General features: G+C 36.4%; 1 protein-coding gene across 1 annotated transcript in view; it reads left to right on the top strand.

Annotated features, from left to right (window-relative positions):
• The window catches only part of ROBO2 (roundabout guidance receptor 2), a 1,312,832-nt gene that overhangs the window by 179,361 nt on the left and 1,116,182 nt on the right, over positions 1 to 17,289 (top strand). The window lies entirely within an intron of this gene.

The raw sequence follows: 17,289 nt of genomic DNA, 5'->3' as shown, positions 1-17,289 counted from the left end.
AAAATATGAAGATAGTGTTTGGAGCCTCAGGGACAACTTTGAGTGTGCAACATGGAGATGCCAGAAAGGGAAGAGAGAGAGCAAGACATTGAGTCTATTTGAAAAAATGACAGAAAATGTTCCTAACCTGATGAAGAAAATAGACATACAAGTCTAGGAATTGCAGAGAGTCCCAGATAAGATGAACCCATAAAGGCCAACACAAAGACACACCAAAATTAAAATGCAAAAGGTTAAAGACAAAGGGAGAATCTTAAAAGCTGCAAGAGGAAAGCAGTAAGTTACCTGCAAGGAAGCTCCCATAAGACTTTCAGCTGATTTCTAAAAGAAAACTTTACAGGCCAGAAAGGAGTGGCAAAAACTATACAAAGTGATGAAAAGCAAGGACATACAACCAAGATTACTCTACTCAGCAAAGCTATCATTTAGATTTTAAGGGCAGATAAAAAGAGCTTTCCAGACCAAAAAAAAGCTAAAGGAGTTCATCACCACCAAACCTGTACTATATGAAATGTTAATGGGTCTTCCTAAAGAAGAAGAAGAAAATAGATAAAGATAAAAAATATGAACAATATAGTAGCAATAAATACATATCTATCAACAATTGAATCTAAAAATCAAAATAAACAAACAAGCAGAACAGGAACAGACTCATAGATATAGAGAACATGTTGACAGTTGCCAGATGGGAGGAGGTTTGGAGGGATAGGTAAAAACAGTGAAGGGATTTAGAGGTACAAATTGGTGGTTATAATGTAGTCATGGTGGTGTAAAGTACAGCATGGAGAATATAGCCAATAATATACTAATAACTATGTATGGTGTCAGATGATCATGCGATTTATCAAGATGATCACTTAGTAAGTTATACAATGTCTAATCACTAGGGTGTACATTTGAAACTAATATAATATTGTATGTAAATTATAATTGAAAAAATTTTAAAAATGATTTTAAAAAGCTTAATTTTATGTGATGTGATTCCATCCTAATTTTTTTAAAAAGGGAACAGAATTACTTCCACATTTGTGTTTGTGGGTCAACATTTGTAAATAGAAAAGGCAAATTAAATAATCACCTATTTAATTTTCTCTTTAGTGGTGCTGTTATTCTGTCTTTAATAGTACTTTGAATTCTTCTCCATTCCTTTTTTTCCCATGTGATCGAAAAGTTTAAAACACATAAAGAATGGACTAGCCTTCAGTTGCTCTGGGTAATGTTTTATGGTTTAATTAATACCTGATTTAAGAGGTTGAAGATATTTGAGTGTGCCTGAGTTGTGTATTAGTGGAGTACTAAAACATGCCCTGTCATGTCTTAATGTCTCCAAACAGTTTCACATTCAATAAGTAAAAAGTGTTTAAAACTTAAATGTCTTACCACTAAAATACTTACTAACTTAGATATGATTAGATGATTAATCATTTGTTCACTGATATCAGAAATGTTTTCATTCTGTTGATACATATGATATATTTTTTCTAGGTCATTTAGGCTGTAGACCATTTTTTACTTCCCTTAGATCGAATGTGCTCTGTTTCTTTTAAACCATCATCAAACATATGGAAGACACATATGGTCGACAGTTATGTTATAAAAGTCCTTGAAAATTGGGTGAAAAGGCTCAAATAATGAGGATTAAAGCTCGTCTCTCACACAGCCTTTAAAGAAGGACACCGATGTTTTCAGAATGCAAACTGAAATCCGTGCGTGAGATAACTCCAGGGCCTATCTGGGCTTCACTTTTATTTCAAGAATTTAGAAAAGCTATGGACGTTGATTGCTCAATTATTCATGGTTTCATGTTTTAGGAAAGTAGAATGTTTCATGAAACATATGCCTGTTAATATTTCATAATTCATTAGCAGCCATACTATAGCGACCATGAGGTCAGCAGTGCAACATTGTATAGAGAAGGTGCTTCCAAAATTGTCTTTGGAGTCGGCATTTATATTTCAGACAAAATGTTGTGTGACATTAAGCACAGTGCTTTTCCTTATGTGTAAAATGGAGATAATGTCCAAATCTAAGATTGTTTAGCAGTTATACAAATTCATGTATAAAAGTGTCTTTCATTCCGCCCAGCTCTGCACCTACTTCTCGATCCTCACCACAAACCACACTGTTCGTTAAGTTCCAAGTTAAACATGATCACATTTTAGAGGAAAAATAATAAATGAATTTTTTAAACACAAAATGACCTCAATTAGTTTATAAATTTAATGTTGTTGCAATAAAAATCCAATTTTTGCACCTTATGATGTTTGTAAATTTCATATTGAAGAAAAAGTGATGTGTGAATGTCATAGGAATATATTACATTTTCTTTATTCTGCCAATTGCAACAGTGTGGATAAAACTGGAGAACGTTATGCTAAGTGAAATAAGCCAGAGACAGAAAGGCAAATGATATATGATCTCACTCATATGTGGACTATTAAAAAACAAAGTTGAACTCATAGAAATAGTAGAATAGTTCAAGGAGCTAAGAGACGGGAGAAATGGGGAGCTGTCTGTCAAAGGGTACAGGCTTTCAGCTTTAATATGAATAGTTTTAGGGATCTATGTGCAGCATGGCGGTTACAGTTAATAATAATGCATTTTCCACTTGAAATTTGCTAAGAGAGTAGATACTAAGTGTTTTCAACACACATACGTAACACAAAAATGGTAGCTATGTGAGATGACGGATATGTTGATTGACTTGATTGTGGTAATCATTTCACAGTGTATACATGGCACCATATCATCATGTTGTACACTTTAAATATGTACAATTTTAGCCCTGGCTGGTTTGGTTCAGTGATTAGAGCATCTGCCCAAGAACCGAAGGGTTGTGGGTTCAATTCTCAGTCAAGGGCACATACCTGGGTTGCAGGTTTGATCCCTGCCCCGGTAGGGATGGGGCGGGAGGCAACCAATAGATGCGTCTCTCTCACATTCTCTCTCTCTCTCTCTCTGTCTCTCACTCTCTCTCCATTTTATCTAAAAAGCAATGAAAAAATATCCTTGGGTAAGGATTACAAAATAAATAAATAAATATGTACAATTTTAGTTGTCAATTATACTTCAAGAAAGCTGAAAAATAAAAGTAATAATAAATAAAATGCATTTCTAAGCAAGTGTACATCTGCCTCCCCTTCCAGGTGCTCAGTCGCCAATATAGACTCATTTTTATGCATAGCTTTGTATACACCACACTCACTTCCAGTTACCTATTTTTTTCTGCCGCCCATAGGTCTGCTTCAGCTTGACTAAATTTCCGACCATCACCTGGAACTCCAAAATTAGTTTCTTCCTTGACCATATTGAAGGTCGACGTTTAGAAGGCCACACAAGCTGTTACCGCCCCCTCTTTCTAATTCCCTCCAACATAAGGTTTTTTGTGGGTAATGCCTTTTACTGAAAAGCGAGAGAAAATATACACTCTAAATATGATTGTTCCTTGAGTTCAAAGAAAATGGGAGGAAGTAAAACAAATCCTTTATGAGAGGCCCTACTGACAGCTCTTAGTGCTCAGCGCCCCCTCGTCATCAGCTGGGCGCACACGCCACCTCACGCCCAGGGGACCCTTCGCTTCCCCGGTGCATTCCACGTCCTATGTCACTCGTTCCAGGCAGTCATTGTCTAGGAGACATCAGGTATACGTTTTGAACACCAGTTTTTCTCCTTTGAGATCTCTTTCCTAGTTTTAAATGAATATGCACCTTTTCATCCTTCCTTCAGCCATCGTCTTTTCGGTGACTATTAGAGAAACACTAAATGAAAGGACATGGACAGCACATGTTTCTGTGCATGCACTCATTTCAGAGTGAGCATTCTAACTATACTGATAAAAAGACACAATTTCCCCAAATCAACATCATCTGCAATAATCCCCCCTCAGATCTGCCATGAAGACTGAATTTACATTGCTCTGCAGACGGTGAATCTCCTTCATTCACTGTGGCTTCCAGCCCAGCCCAGGTGTCTCCTATATAAAATTAAAAACAGGACACAATGTTCTTATCAAAGAACAAAGACAAACTTATCTGCTCAAAGACCTGGACAAAGGGTTGGAAATGCATGGTTGTTGTTGATGCCCCCCTGCCCTCTTGTCCCCCTTACCCCCTCTGCCCCTCCTGCCTCCCTTCAATCCAAGAATAAAAGTCAAACACCCCATGCCCAAGGGGGAATTTACTTATATTAGTAAAATAAAAATAGATACCTTTGGAGAAAAATAAGGTAGATATTATATGGCTCTATGTAAGGACAGCTGTGAAGTGATTCTTCAAGTATCTGATCATGCCAGGGCCAACAGGAGTGACCCCATACAACGAAGCCAGCACCAAGTGTGAACTCCTTGCAGCAGATGGGAGCCTGCATTAGTTTTGTCCTTGACAAAGGCAGTCACGTTAGTTTTGTGTGAGAGAGTGACAGCCCGAAGAGCTCTGTGCATGATTCAAAAATCTGTGAGATAAAAGGTAATTTTTATTTTATTAAAGTCAGTTCTGGAAGATAAAGTTGAGAGTTGGATATCTTTCGCGGTTCAAATTACATGGTTCAAAGTTTTCTGAGGCCCTTCTCCTTCTTTTTGAACAAGGAACAAATAAAAACAGTATAATTTTTTAATAAAATGGTAGCTACCCAGGATAGCTTTCCTTAAAAGAAATGCTGTTTTGTAGGGGCTGTGACTTGTCCTATAATCAGCTTCCAGGCTGAATCATGACTGTAGCGGGCCTGGCTGGACACTGTAGGGAGGGTTGGTATCATATTCATCATAAGATTGGCAACTTATCCTGCTAAATAGCAACAAGGCTAGCAATGAGGGTAAAAATAAAAGCTGTGATTTTACTTATTTGTACATTGTTCACTCTACTTTTATGTACCAGAATTGTTGAGTTGTTATTTTAAACTAGGTTTTAGCAATATAAAACATAAGTTTATGTTTAGAAAGAGACATGGCCTATGTCTCAAGTTCTTTAGAAGTTTGAGGGGACTATTAAGTTACAGAAATTTGTCTACTGTCAGTTTGTTCTTTTATTTTTTTATTCTCACCCGAGGACATTTTTATATTCAGATAGAGCGGGAGGGAGAAAGGGAGGAAGAGAGAGAGGAACATCAGTATGAGAGAGACACATCAACTGGTTGCCACCCACACGACCCCAACTGGGGCTGGGGACAAACTGCAACTGAGGTATATGCCCTTAGCGGGAACCGAACCCGAGTCTCTCTGGTCTGTGGGCTGACACTCTAACCACTGAACTAAACCAGCCAGGGCTAGTTTGTTCTTTTTAAAGAGAGTATTCAAAGACTCTGCTATATGTAACAATTAAACCCAAACACTCCAATGACAAATTACAGTGTATTATATCATCCCAGCTGCTACTGTGGAAAGTATAGGAGATATTAAGAATCAAAGTCAGAGAGGACTGTGATATATAGTAGTTTACAAATATTCTAAATGTCTTCCAAGGGCTGATTATTCATTTGTTTTTCCACTCTGCAGTAGTATTACACGTTTAATATGTGCCAGGCACTGTTCTTAGCATGAGGAAGAGTTGGGGATAGCCCCAAAGCTAACATTTACAGCCTTCATTTTGAATCAAGACACATGGTTCATAAGTGACAGAGCCAGAATTTGAACCCAGATCTGTCTAGAATTCAGGGCCTGTAAATTTTTTTCCTTTTTGTCTCAACTTATATTTCTTTTTAAATAGTGGAAAATTTATAATAACAAAAGCTCACATCTTTGCACTAAATATAGCACCATAACTTTTATAATTTTGATGAAAAGGACCAGAGAGTAATGGAGACACGTGTGTACTCAGGGCGGTGGGTGTGGCTTGTGTCCGTGATGTTCACCCCCAGTGTTTTACATGATGATTTTTATAAAGATATAAGTGGCTTCTGAATGATGTACACTGTTTGACTTACTGTGGCTTTTTCCCTTTATAACGAGTTCTTGGGAAGAGACTAGAAACATCAAGTACTATGGAATTAATTAGGAAGTTAGTCTTCAGAATGACTTGCTTTGCCACCACCAGCACTTCCAGTGTACTCTCATGAGCTTCAGTATCATTCGGAATAAGTATTTGAACATTTGTAACAATAAATACAGTGTTTCTTTAAAGCATATATTATACAGTGATAATTTTAAAATGCTTATGACACCAATTATGTTTGTCACAATGAAATATGTAATCCATCAGCTTTGTTAGGACAATGCAGAGAGACAACCCAGAATCAAGAAGGTGGAAGTGAAGATCATTCATTTTTGCCTTAATGACTTTAATTGCGGGATACAGCAGCTCCTCTCTTCTCAGTTCCCTTTCACTGTCTGTCTATAGCTGTCACACTGCCCGCTGCCTGACGGTTGTCGCCGAATCCTGTTCCACCTGAACAGACCTGTGGCCATCTGCGCTGAGTGCTCCTTTTCTTTGCTCTAAAGTATAAATTCCCTGTGCACTATTGAATTAGAAATAGCTTAAGCTTATTGGTGCAAACTTATTTACTGTGATAAAGGTAATAGGTGCTCTATCTACATAAATGAAATAAAATGAAATAAAAGCAAATGCTTAGAACTGATATGCTTTATATATTTCAAAAATAGAAGTATTGTGATTAGAATAAGATAGCACATTCCATGTACAGATAACTACAAATAAAAGCAAGACCTTTATTGAAAGGAATGTAGGACTTCTAAACAACAACAACAGACTGAATTAAACCAACCACTGAAAAGTAACAAAATTCACCAGTGCAGGTGATTAACTGCAATATATTCTCTAACAGTCTCCTTAAAAAATAGTTTTCAAATAATTCACCTAACACATCTGGTTTTCGTTTCTTCTTTTTGTATGCAAAACATCATGAAAATTATTAACATTAATAAACAAAGCTCAAATTTACTGTTTCTTATATAAAATGACTAGTTGCTACTTGCCGTGATGTGTACATAGAAGAGTGCTATTTTTCACATTGTTCCCTCTCTTCGTCTGCTCATCTGGCAAATGACAATGATATAAATTACGGTAAGAATAGTAAGTAATGAAAATATGCATAGCGTAAGTATTTTGCTTTATCATGCTTTGCCACTGAGAACAATGAAGATGATGTAAAACAGTGTTTGAGAGTGTTACAGTGTTCACTATACAGTTTTGCACTGATACAAGTATACTGCTTACATGGCAAGAAAATAAACTTCTACTTGAGAAGAGACATAAATAAAAATTAGTTTCGAAGAGAACAGACATGATGCGGAAAGTAACGGCCAGCACCCGCGGACCGAAGACCAGGAGACCCAGCAGATCCCTCCGCTGTCAGCGGAGAATGACCGTTCTGGTAGACTGAAATTTGGCGGCATAATTTATCACCACTTCTGACTGTTTCCTTCACTGAATGTTCATCACTAAGTTTAGAAAACACAGTGTCAATTGTAAAACTGTGTGTTTACTGCAGGCTAGCTTCTAATGTGGCTATTGATGATAGCCTTTATTTTACGGTTTCAGGGGCAGTATTGTTTTACAGTCCATCCTTAACTCAGAAGATGAAAATCCACACATATTTATTATGTTTGCGTTGACACTGAGCTTAACTTCGTGTGTGGTTAATGGGCAGGAATGGGGAAACAGGATAAGTAATGATTCAGAAGTAGGAAAAGAGGAAATTGGAGATAAGAATCAGATTTGGAAAAAAAAAAAAAGTATAAGCCCTGACCAGTTTGGCTCAGCAGTTAGAGCACTTGCCTGTGGACCAAAGAGTCATGGGTTCAGTTCCGGTCAAGGGCGTGTGCCTCAGTTGCAGTTGGGTCCTGGCCCTAGTTGGGGTCGTGTGGGAGGCAAACAGTTGATGTGTCTCTCTCACATCGATGTTTCTCTCTTTCTCGTTCTCCCTTCCTCCCTCTTTCCCTCCCACTCTATCTGAAGATAAATGGAAAAGCATCTTCAGGTGAGGATTTAAAAAAATATATTATGAGGAAAGAATTGAGAATGATTTTTGATAAATGTAAGCAGTGATTTTTTCCTAGATTATCAATAACTGCCTCAAGCAATCTTATGTTTAGATCAATTAATAAACAAGAAAAACAAGTGATGACTTAATCTTTGGGCCAAATGCTGAACATGAGTTTGATTTTCTGGAAAAACCCGAAACAAATCATCTGCTCTTTACTCAAGAAGGAGTTCCAGGTTCCAAGGCCACACTAAGCACCAACTCTGTGAAGAAAGGAGTTCCTTCTTATGCAAAGGCAGATGATAGCGGCTCACATAACACGGGAAGGAGAATCAAAAGCATTGAGTGGGAAGTAGAACAAAGAGCATTGGGCCGAATACAGGAGGAGGCAACACTTTCTAACAACTGCTGCTGTCCAGCAATGGCGCACACTCTTCATGAGTCGAGATCACCCCAACACAAAATTATTCTAGCAAAACCCAGGTTATGAATACTTGTATTTGGACCTCAATTCACTTTCAGCATATGTTTATTCAATGCTTAATATTGTGTACCCTTGTTCTAAGAGGTAGGGTTGCAGCCATAAACAAAGTGAAATAATGTTATCAATAATATTATACAACCTAGAGGGAGAATAAGAAAACCGAAAAACACTGACATACATAACATGATTTAATTTAGGGATAATGTTACAAGAAAAATAATGCCTGGCAAAATACCCACTTTACCCCCATTCTCATGGAATATTGAGACAATTCCCTGATATAATACTATTCTAAGTTTAAGTATTTGAGAACATAAGAACTTTTTAAAACATAACCATAATATTATTAATACTCCTATAACTATTAACAATCATTTCTTAATGTCAAAGAATACTTAGTATTTAAATTTCTTCAAGTGTCTCACAAGTATTTTATCATAATTGATTTATTTTAATTAATATCAAAGATTTACTCATTACATTTTCTTGATAAACCCCTATGTTTCCTTTTCAATTTTTGTAAAAAATTTCAATTTATTTGTTGACAAAATTGTGTCATTTTTTTCTGTTAGTGCCCACATGCAAAATTTTGATAATTTCATCCCCATGGTATTTTTAACATGTTTCTGTGTCCAGTACTTTCTATGAATTGGGTCTACATCTAGAAGTTTTATCAGATGTGGTTCAAGATTCTCTCTCAGTTTACCAGACACTTAATCAAAATTAAGACAACACCCTGTACAGAATAGAGAGGGCAGAAATAAAACCATGCCTACATGGTCAATTAATACTTGACAAAGGAGGCAAGAATGGGGTCAAGACAGCCTATTCAGTAAATAGTGTTGGGAAAATTGGACTGATACATGCAAAAAAATTAAACTACATCACCTTCTTTCACCATATACAAGAAAAAGCTCAAAATGGATTAAAGACTTAAGTGTAAGACCAAAGCAATAAAACTCCTAGAATAAAACATAGGCAGTAAAATCTCTAACATTTCTCTTAGTAATATTTTTCTGATATATCTCCTTAGGCAAGGACAACAAAAGAAAGAATAAATAAATGAATTTACATCAAACTAAAAAGTATTTGTACAGCAAAGAAAACCATCCAACAATGAAAAGACAACTTATTGAATGGGGGAAGATATTTGCCAATGATACATCAAAAAAGGGGTGAATATCCAAAATTTATAAAGAACTCAGACAACTCAACACCAGAAAAAGAAAAAAATTCACAAACAACAATTTTTGGCGAGGATGTGGAGAAAAGGGAACACTCATGAACTATTGGTGGGAATGCAGACTGGTGCAGCCACTGTGAAAACAGTATGAAGGCTCCTCAAAAAATTAAGGATAGTATAACTATTTGACCCAGCAACCCCTCTTTGATGTATTTGTCCCAAAATTTGAAAACATTTATTAGCAATGATATAGGCACCCCTATGTTCATTGCAGCATTATTCATGATGACCAAGACATGGAAATAGCCAGAGTAGCTTTTGAAAGATGATTGGATAAAGAAGATGGGGTACATATATACCATGAAATACTTCTCAACCATAAGACGAAATATTGCCATTTGCAACAACATGGATGAATCGAGAATATCACGCTAAGCAAAATAAGTTCATCAGAACAAGTCAAGAATTATAATTTCACTCATATGTGGGATGTAAAACTGAAAGCAATAAGTGAATAAACAAGAAAAACAAACAAAAATTCATAGACATAGACAACAGTATGATGGTTAACAGAGGAAATGGGAAGAGGTAATAAAAAGAGAGTTAAATATACGGTGACAGAACAAGATTTGATTCTGGGTGGTGGGCACACAATGCAATAAACAGATGATATATCATAGAACTGTACACTTGAAATCTATATAATCTTATTAACCAATGTCACCCCAATACATTTAATTTAATTTTAATGAATTAATTTAATTAAACCTAGGTTGGTGTGGCTCAGTTGGTTCAGTGTCGTCCCCATGCACTGAGAGGGTACCAGTTCAATTCCCAATCAGAGAACAAATTGGGGGTTTGGGGCTGCTGATTGATGTTTCTCTCTCACATGGATGCCCCCCCCCCCAAATCAATAAACATATCCTCAGTGAGGATTTTTTAGAAAGCTGTGGAATGCTTCTCAGCCATAAAAAAGAATGACCCCAATAAATTCAATAAAAAAGAAAACAAACACACAAAAGAATGAAATCTTACCCTTTGCGACAGCATGGATGGACCTGAAATAAGCCAGTCATAGAAGACAAGTACGAGATTATTTCACTTATATGGGGAATCTAAAGGACAAAATATGCAAAAAAACAACATTGAAAGTGACTCATTGACTCAGAGAACGGACTGATGGTTGCCAGAGTAGAGATGGGTTAGGGGAATTAAGGTGAAGGGGTTAAGAAGTACAAATTGGTAGTTACAAAATAGTCACAGGGGTATAAAGCACAACATAGGGAGAATGATCACTAATATTGCAATAATTTAGGATGGACAGATTGGCTCTGGGAATATTGAGAGGAACACTTTGTAAAGTATATGTTTATCAAACCATTATGTTGTACAACTGAAACTAATACAAATTAATATGAAATGTAAACTGTAACTGAAAAATATTTTTTTGAGAAGACTTCTCTGTAGCCCACCCTGTGCTCAAAGCTCCTCTCTCACTGCCGAAGCCTCAAGCTTTGCCTAGGACGCAATCCCATGACTGAGAGAAAACTGACAACATCCGTAGCAGCAGCTGAGAATTGTCCTTCATTCGGCTGTGTCTGCAGAAAAGCCCATAATTGTATTTCATTAGTGTGTCAAGATAGTTTCATAATCCTAATATCCATTTGGAAATATTTGTAAAAATGGCAGAAATTAAGATATTGAATATATTTTTGAAGAAATGTGATCATTGGTCTTTTAATCTCTATTATTAAAAAATCATAGATGATTGTTGTTGATGCCTTTGGAGGGTCCATTTTATCCTTTTAAGTCTTTCTTTTGCTGTAACCTCACATGAAGCTCTTCTTCTGAATGTTACTCTTCCCTGAGATTTTCTCTCTAACTCAGTTTCTCCAGTGAGCAGGTTGACATAAGGATTGTATTCTCCTTCATGAAAGGAACATTTTAAAATTTGCTTTTGCCTATTACTAAGAAAACCCAGAGGGTAGATGACCGCAGGAATGGACTATTAACCATTCTGCTGTAGCAACTAACTTACAGCAGATCAGCCCTTAGTTTGAGATACATCCAAGTAAGAGGTGGTGTTTTTACTTTGCATTTATTTACCTAAGAAAGTGATAGGGATAAAAACACCTAAATTTACTTCTATATGCAACCTTTTTCTCTCTGTCCTCATGCCTTGTTCATTTCTAACTTATTGCAAAATTGCCCTTCCACTGTTATTCCTCCCTGACTCTCTGTTCTATAATCATAAACACTTTTCAGAGCTAATCTACATTCTGTGGTGTTGGCTGTTTCTACTCTGAGATGCTCAACTTGTGGTTTTCATTCATTTGTGTCTTATTACAGTTGTTTTCTTCATCCAGTTTTAAATTTGGTTTCTTCATACCTTCTCACCTCACCCCTCTGTGCCTTTCTATGGCTAAGCAATCTTGGTCATTCAACCAAGTGTTTAGATGAAAGGGCTTTAATTTGATTTGTTTTCATATTTGAGGAGAGACTTTGACTTTAAGAAATTTGTGTGTTTATTGCTGTATTTCTAAATATTTCCCTTGCTTTCAAATTATCACTAAACAAAAATTAAAATGAACAACAACAAAAAACTGAAATACTTTTATTTTATTTTATTCAAAACAAAACTGCCTATTGGGAGTTTTAATCTTATCCAACCAAATGTGTATATCTGTTTGGCTCCCTATTGTATATATTTGCACATAAAACCTAAGCTTTTCTTTGCTCCTTTACTTAACAGCAGCTAAAAATATCTACTGCCTATCTATTCTGTGACAGACACTGTGTTATATTAGGAATATAGTGAGAAATGCATTTTGTCTTTAGCAATATTGAACTCTACAAAGAGTTAACACAAAATGGGTAACCCTGTCTCTGTCAAGCATCATTCCCTTCTCTTTTGCAATTAACACAATGTTTTCCAACTGTCACTAGTAGAAAAACTAAAATATCTTCAAAGGAACATGTGCTGTTTCTTGATTTTCCATTTACATTCAATTTCCTCACAGTTTCAGTTACAGGTTTTATATTGGCCGATGGTGTGCGATACTGAGACCCCTGAAGCATTTAAAAACGTGAAAAGTAAAAAACACGTAAAATTGCTAGGAGGAGGTCAGAAGTGAAAAGCTGGATTTAGACACCTAGATACCTAATAGATGTGGGTTTACTTGGAGCATTCCCTGAAATATGTTTGCAACTTTAACAGGATACCATGCCTGTGAGTTAGAATTTTATTCTGTGCAGTTTACATAAAATAAGGAATGGATGTCTACCATCTGGATGTGGGCTGACAATGTTTGCTCCATGGTAGGAACATGATACCACTGGGACTCCATCAGCGAAGGAGAGCTGAGGAGGTTCGCTGGCCCCTCTACCAGGTGCCTCAGTGGTGTTCCTTCCTCCCACTGTACCTCCATGCCCACACCCAGCATTGCTCATCCCAGGAACGAATCTCTATGGTGCTGAGGGAGTATCCTCATTTTCACGACCTTCCCATAGCTTTCACAACCTTTCATCAAAATCGCATTAGGAAATGTGAAGTTCAAAATGTGAATCAAAACACATTCTCACACTTGATTGTAGATTTCCTTTCATTATTGGAGAGGCAGTAACAACGTGATAGGATTTTCCCAGTGTCAGTGGACGGTGAGCATGGTTGTCACTGCAGGTTTTTCTTTCTTTCTTTCTTTTTTTTTTGTGGTACGTGTCCCTAGCGGGAATTGAACCTGGGACTCTCTGGTCCGCAGGCTGATGCTCAACCGCTGAGCAAAACTGGCCAGGGCTCACTGCAGTTTTAACTTCACCCATGTTCCCTCTGCACTCTCCTTTTATTTTTGCCCTGTGCCAACCAGTTTCAGTAAAACAAATCTCCAAAGGATCATAAAATCACAGAATATTATAACTAGATAAGATCTGAGAGGTCATATTTTCTATTTCCTTCATTTTAGAGATGGGATTGAGACTCAATTTTCAAAAGATAATTTTATAGATATTGACACCTAAAAAGAATATTCATAAGAAACATACATGTTGTTAGAAGGAGAGCTTCCCAGGCAGATGGTTCATTGATTAATCTCCAAGTCCAGTTTCGGTTTACTCTCTTTACTTCAAAAGGGAATGTAACTCAGCCATAGAAAAGATGAAATACTGCCATTGGCAACAACGTGGGTGGGTCTTGAGAATATCATGCTAAGCGAAATAGTTCAGACAGGAAAAGAGAAGAATCATGATTTCACTCATACGTGGGATATAAAACTGAAAGTAACAGATGAACAAAGAAAACAAAGAAAAACTCATACACACAGACAACTGTGTGGTGGTTACCAGAGGGAAGGGGGCGTGGGGAGGGAGGAAAAGGTGAAGGAGGTCAATATGGTGACAGAAGATTGGACTTTGGGTGGTGGGCACACAATGCAACATACAGATGATTTATCCTAGAATTGTGTACTTGAAACCTATATAATTTTATTAACCAGTGTCACCCAAATAAATTTAATTAAAAATTGAGGAGAATGTAAAGGGATGGGGAATGTTTTACACAGTTAAAAACATAGATCAGGAATATAGAATCCCTTTTCATAAATTATCTGTTTAACTTTTATCTATTAGATGAGAGATAGTTTACAAGATATGATATACATATACAAATATATATAATATTACATTATCATACAGTGTGATTGACAAGTACAGTGTTTATTGATTATACATGCAAATAAATACATTTAAATATTTTTGCTTGTGTATATACATATGTGTAAATTTGTAAAATAAAAGCATTTGCCCATTAGGTGAATTCAATCTCAATCTAACAATATATTTGCCTATTTAGATGCTTAGATGGGGGAACTATAATTAGCAATAACTAAGAGAAAGTAAAGAGGTAACAAAATGTTAAGTGCTTACTGTGGACCAGGCACTGAATGGTGCCTTTAGATATATCTTGATTAATCTTTGCAATAGCATTAATAGGTTGCTATTTCTTCATCTTAGAGATAAAAAAACAAACAAACAAAACTTAAGGCTTCAGAGAAGTGAAGTGTCTCTGCTTGGGCCACATAGATGGTAAATTATGTGGTAGATTGCTGGTGGTAGATTAGGATCCCTGCTAAAGAACAATTGGTGGCAAAGAAAAAATAGTTAAAAGTACAATAGTGTCTACTGTTCCTAAACATTTTACATATATTGATCCATTTTGTCATCTCAGAGCCCAGTGGGGTTGACACTGTTATCACTGTTTTATAGATTGGAAAATCGAAGCCACTGGGAACTTCCATAGCTTCCTCAAGTGCACACAGGTGGAGGGACACATCAGGACACAAGCCAGATGGCCTGGCTGCGCTCTGCACCTGAAATCACGTACCTACACTGCTCTCCGTTGGGAACCCTATTTCCCTCACCAGGTCAACCTTCTGAAATCACTGTGTGGCACAAAACATCATCAAGAATATGTCTTGCTAAAATCCAAAAACAAAAATCAAAACAGGCTAATGTTAAATCATTTTTCAACAATACCTACATTTTTTTTTCTCCTACCCTGGCAAATACCCTAAATGTTTGCCTGAAATGAGAAATAATTTTATGAGATAGGAAAGGACATGTTCACAATTTGCATCTCATTTTTTTACATCTCATTTTAGATTAAAATAATCTTTAATATTATATTTTATCAAAAAAATACTGACTCATTTGACAAAAGCCGGATGTTTATCTTTTCTGATGTTTATCTTCTTTATCATTTTTTCCCTATATTGTTTATCACTGAAGGGGGTTCTATTTTGTTTCTATATTGGCAAAGACACATTGGCATAAGGCTTAGAATACACTGAAATTACTTAATGTTAAATGAAATATATAATACTGTACCAGTTATATATTATCAGATAGGCTTCTGCAAAACACACACACACACACACACACACACACACACACAGAAACAATAGTGGTACATACAAGAATTTTGGAGAAGGCAGTCCACAAGAGGCACCAAAGTTCCAACATGAACCCAGGCCTATTCTGTATTTCTGCTCCAAGATGTCCACTTGGAATTGACTCATGATTTCTACATTCTAGAAAGAATGAACGAGGAAGGCAGGGAAGTCAAGAGGTGTGCTATTGCAGCTGGGTCAGGTCTCTTTAAGAAGCCTCTCCAGAAATTCCACACAACATTTTTCATTCATATGTTATTGCCTAGAAATTAGTCACCTGGCAGAACCCAGCTGCAAAGGACATGAAATAGTCTTTTATCTAAGACAGTTAACGGTTTGACATCTTCAGATTTTCTGTTTGTTAAAAAAGCAAATATATTTCATGGCTATGGCATTAGTTCACATCTTATCTAACTATTATATTTTTAATAAACAAACATATCATTTATGTTATTATGTTCTCTTAAATTCAAGAAGATCAAATTGTCTTATAATGTAAGAAAATAATAAACTGAACCTCCCTAATACATATTGTTAAATAAGCACTTATTAAATATTTATAAGATAAAGTCAGACCTTATTCAAAAACTTAGAATTAGATAAAGAACAAAGACATACATTTGTCACATTAACCAATGTTAACTGTATATAAGAAGTGATAGTTATACAAAGGGGAATCATTGAGTTGTAAGTTGAGGGTGGACATGAGAAGGGTTTGGGAAAGCTTTCTAGATGAAATTTTATCTGCACTCAGAAAGTTGAGTAGAATTTCTCTGTAAACCAAGGAAAGAACAGCCCAGACAGAAGTAATAGGTTCCCAAAGCCTTACTGCGCATCATTTATGTTCAACATATAACAATAGTTTGATGCTTGAAATCATGACACGAATGTATGGCCAGAAGTCCAAGAATCTAGATCAACGTCATCAAACTACAACCCATTGCTAAATCTGATCTGTGGCATGGTTTTGGTAAATGAAGTTTCACTGAAAAATAGCCACAACCATTGTTTACACAACATCTATGGCTGCTTTCACACTACAACAGCTGACTTAAGTAGTAGAAGCAGAGACAGTGTGCCCACAAAAATAACTATCGTTACTATTGTCTCTTTGCCTATAAAGTTTGCTGAACCCTGCTCTACATTAAAGACGTTTGTACAAGCAGGTATAAAGTAGGATCTGGTTATTTTAGGAATGAATTAAAATGTATAATGCCAAACTTTCTCAAATCCCCTGGCTGCAACTACAAAGCAAAATGAGGTGGAGAACTAAAGATGGATAAATACACTACAGTCAGGAATAAGTTTAATAGGGCAGCTTGACATCCCCAAAGAAACAACCACCACTGTAGCCTATATAAAAATGGCAAATGTCCCAGATTTTACTTTTTTTTCACTTTGATGCAAAAGGGGAGTTGCATGTTACATGTTATGATATTACAAACTGTCAAAATGGCAAATACAGACTTCATCCCTTTATTAGAAGAATTATAGGACAGAGAGAGAGGGGGGGGATGCTGGGAGGGAGGGAGAGAGAGAAAAAGAGAAAAGGAAGCAAGTTGTAAAAGTGGTTTCATTTAAGGCTCTTTTTTCCCCCTTAAACCTTATGGCTGAAGGTTCAGTCATTCATTTCCTTTTCCTGGTGTTCTGACACAATGATGCACTTGACAGGATCAATACAGTTTGAATGGAGGAGGGACAGTCAAAAAATGTAGTTTGAGGAACGGGGTAGTCCCAGAGACGCGGAAGCG

The sequence above is a fragment of the Molossus molossus genome, unplaced genomic scaffold (genome assembly GCF_014108415.1).
Source record: "Molossus molossus isolate mMolMol1 unplaced genomic scaffold, mMolMol1.p scaffold_m16_p_5, whole genome shotgun sequence".
NCBI classification, from domain to species: Eukaryota; Metazoa; Chordata; class Mammalia; order Chiroptera; family Molossidae; genus Molossus; species Molossus molossus.
This window is presented reverse-complemented; position numbering and strand designations above follow the sequence as displayed.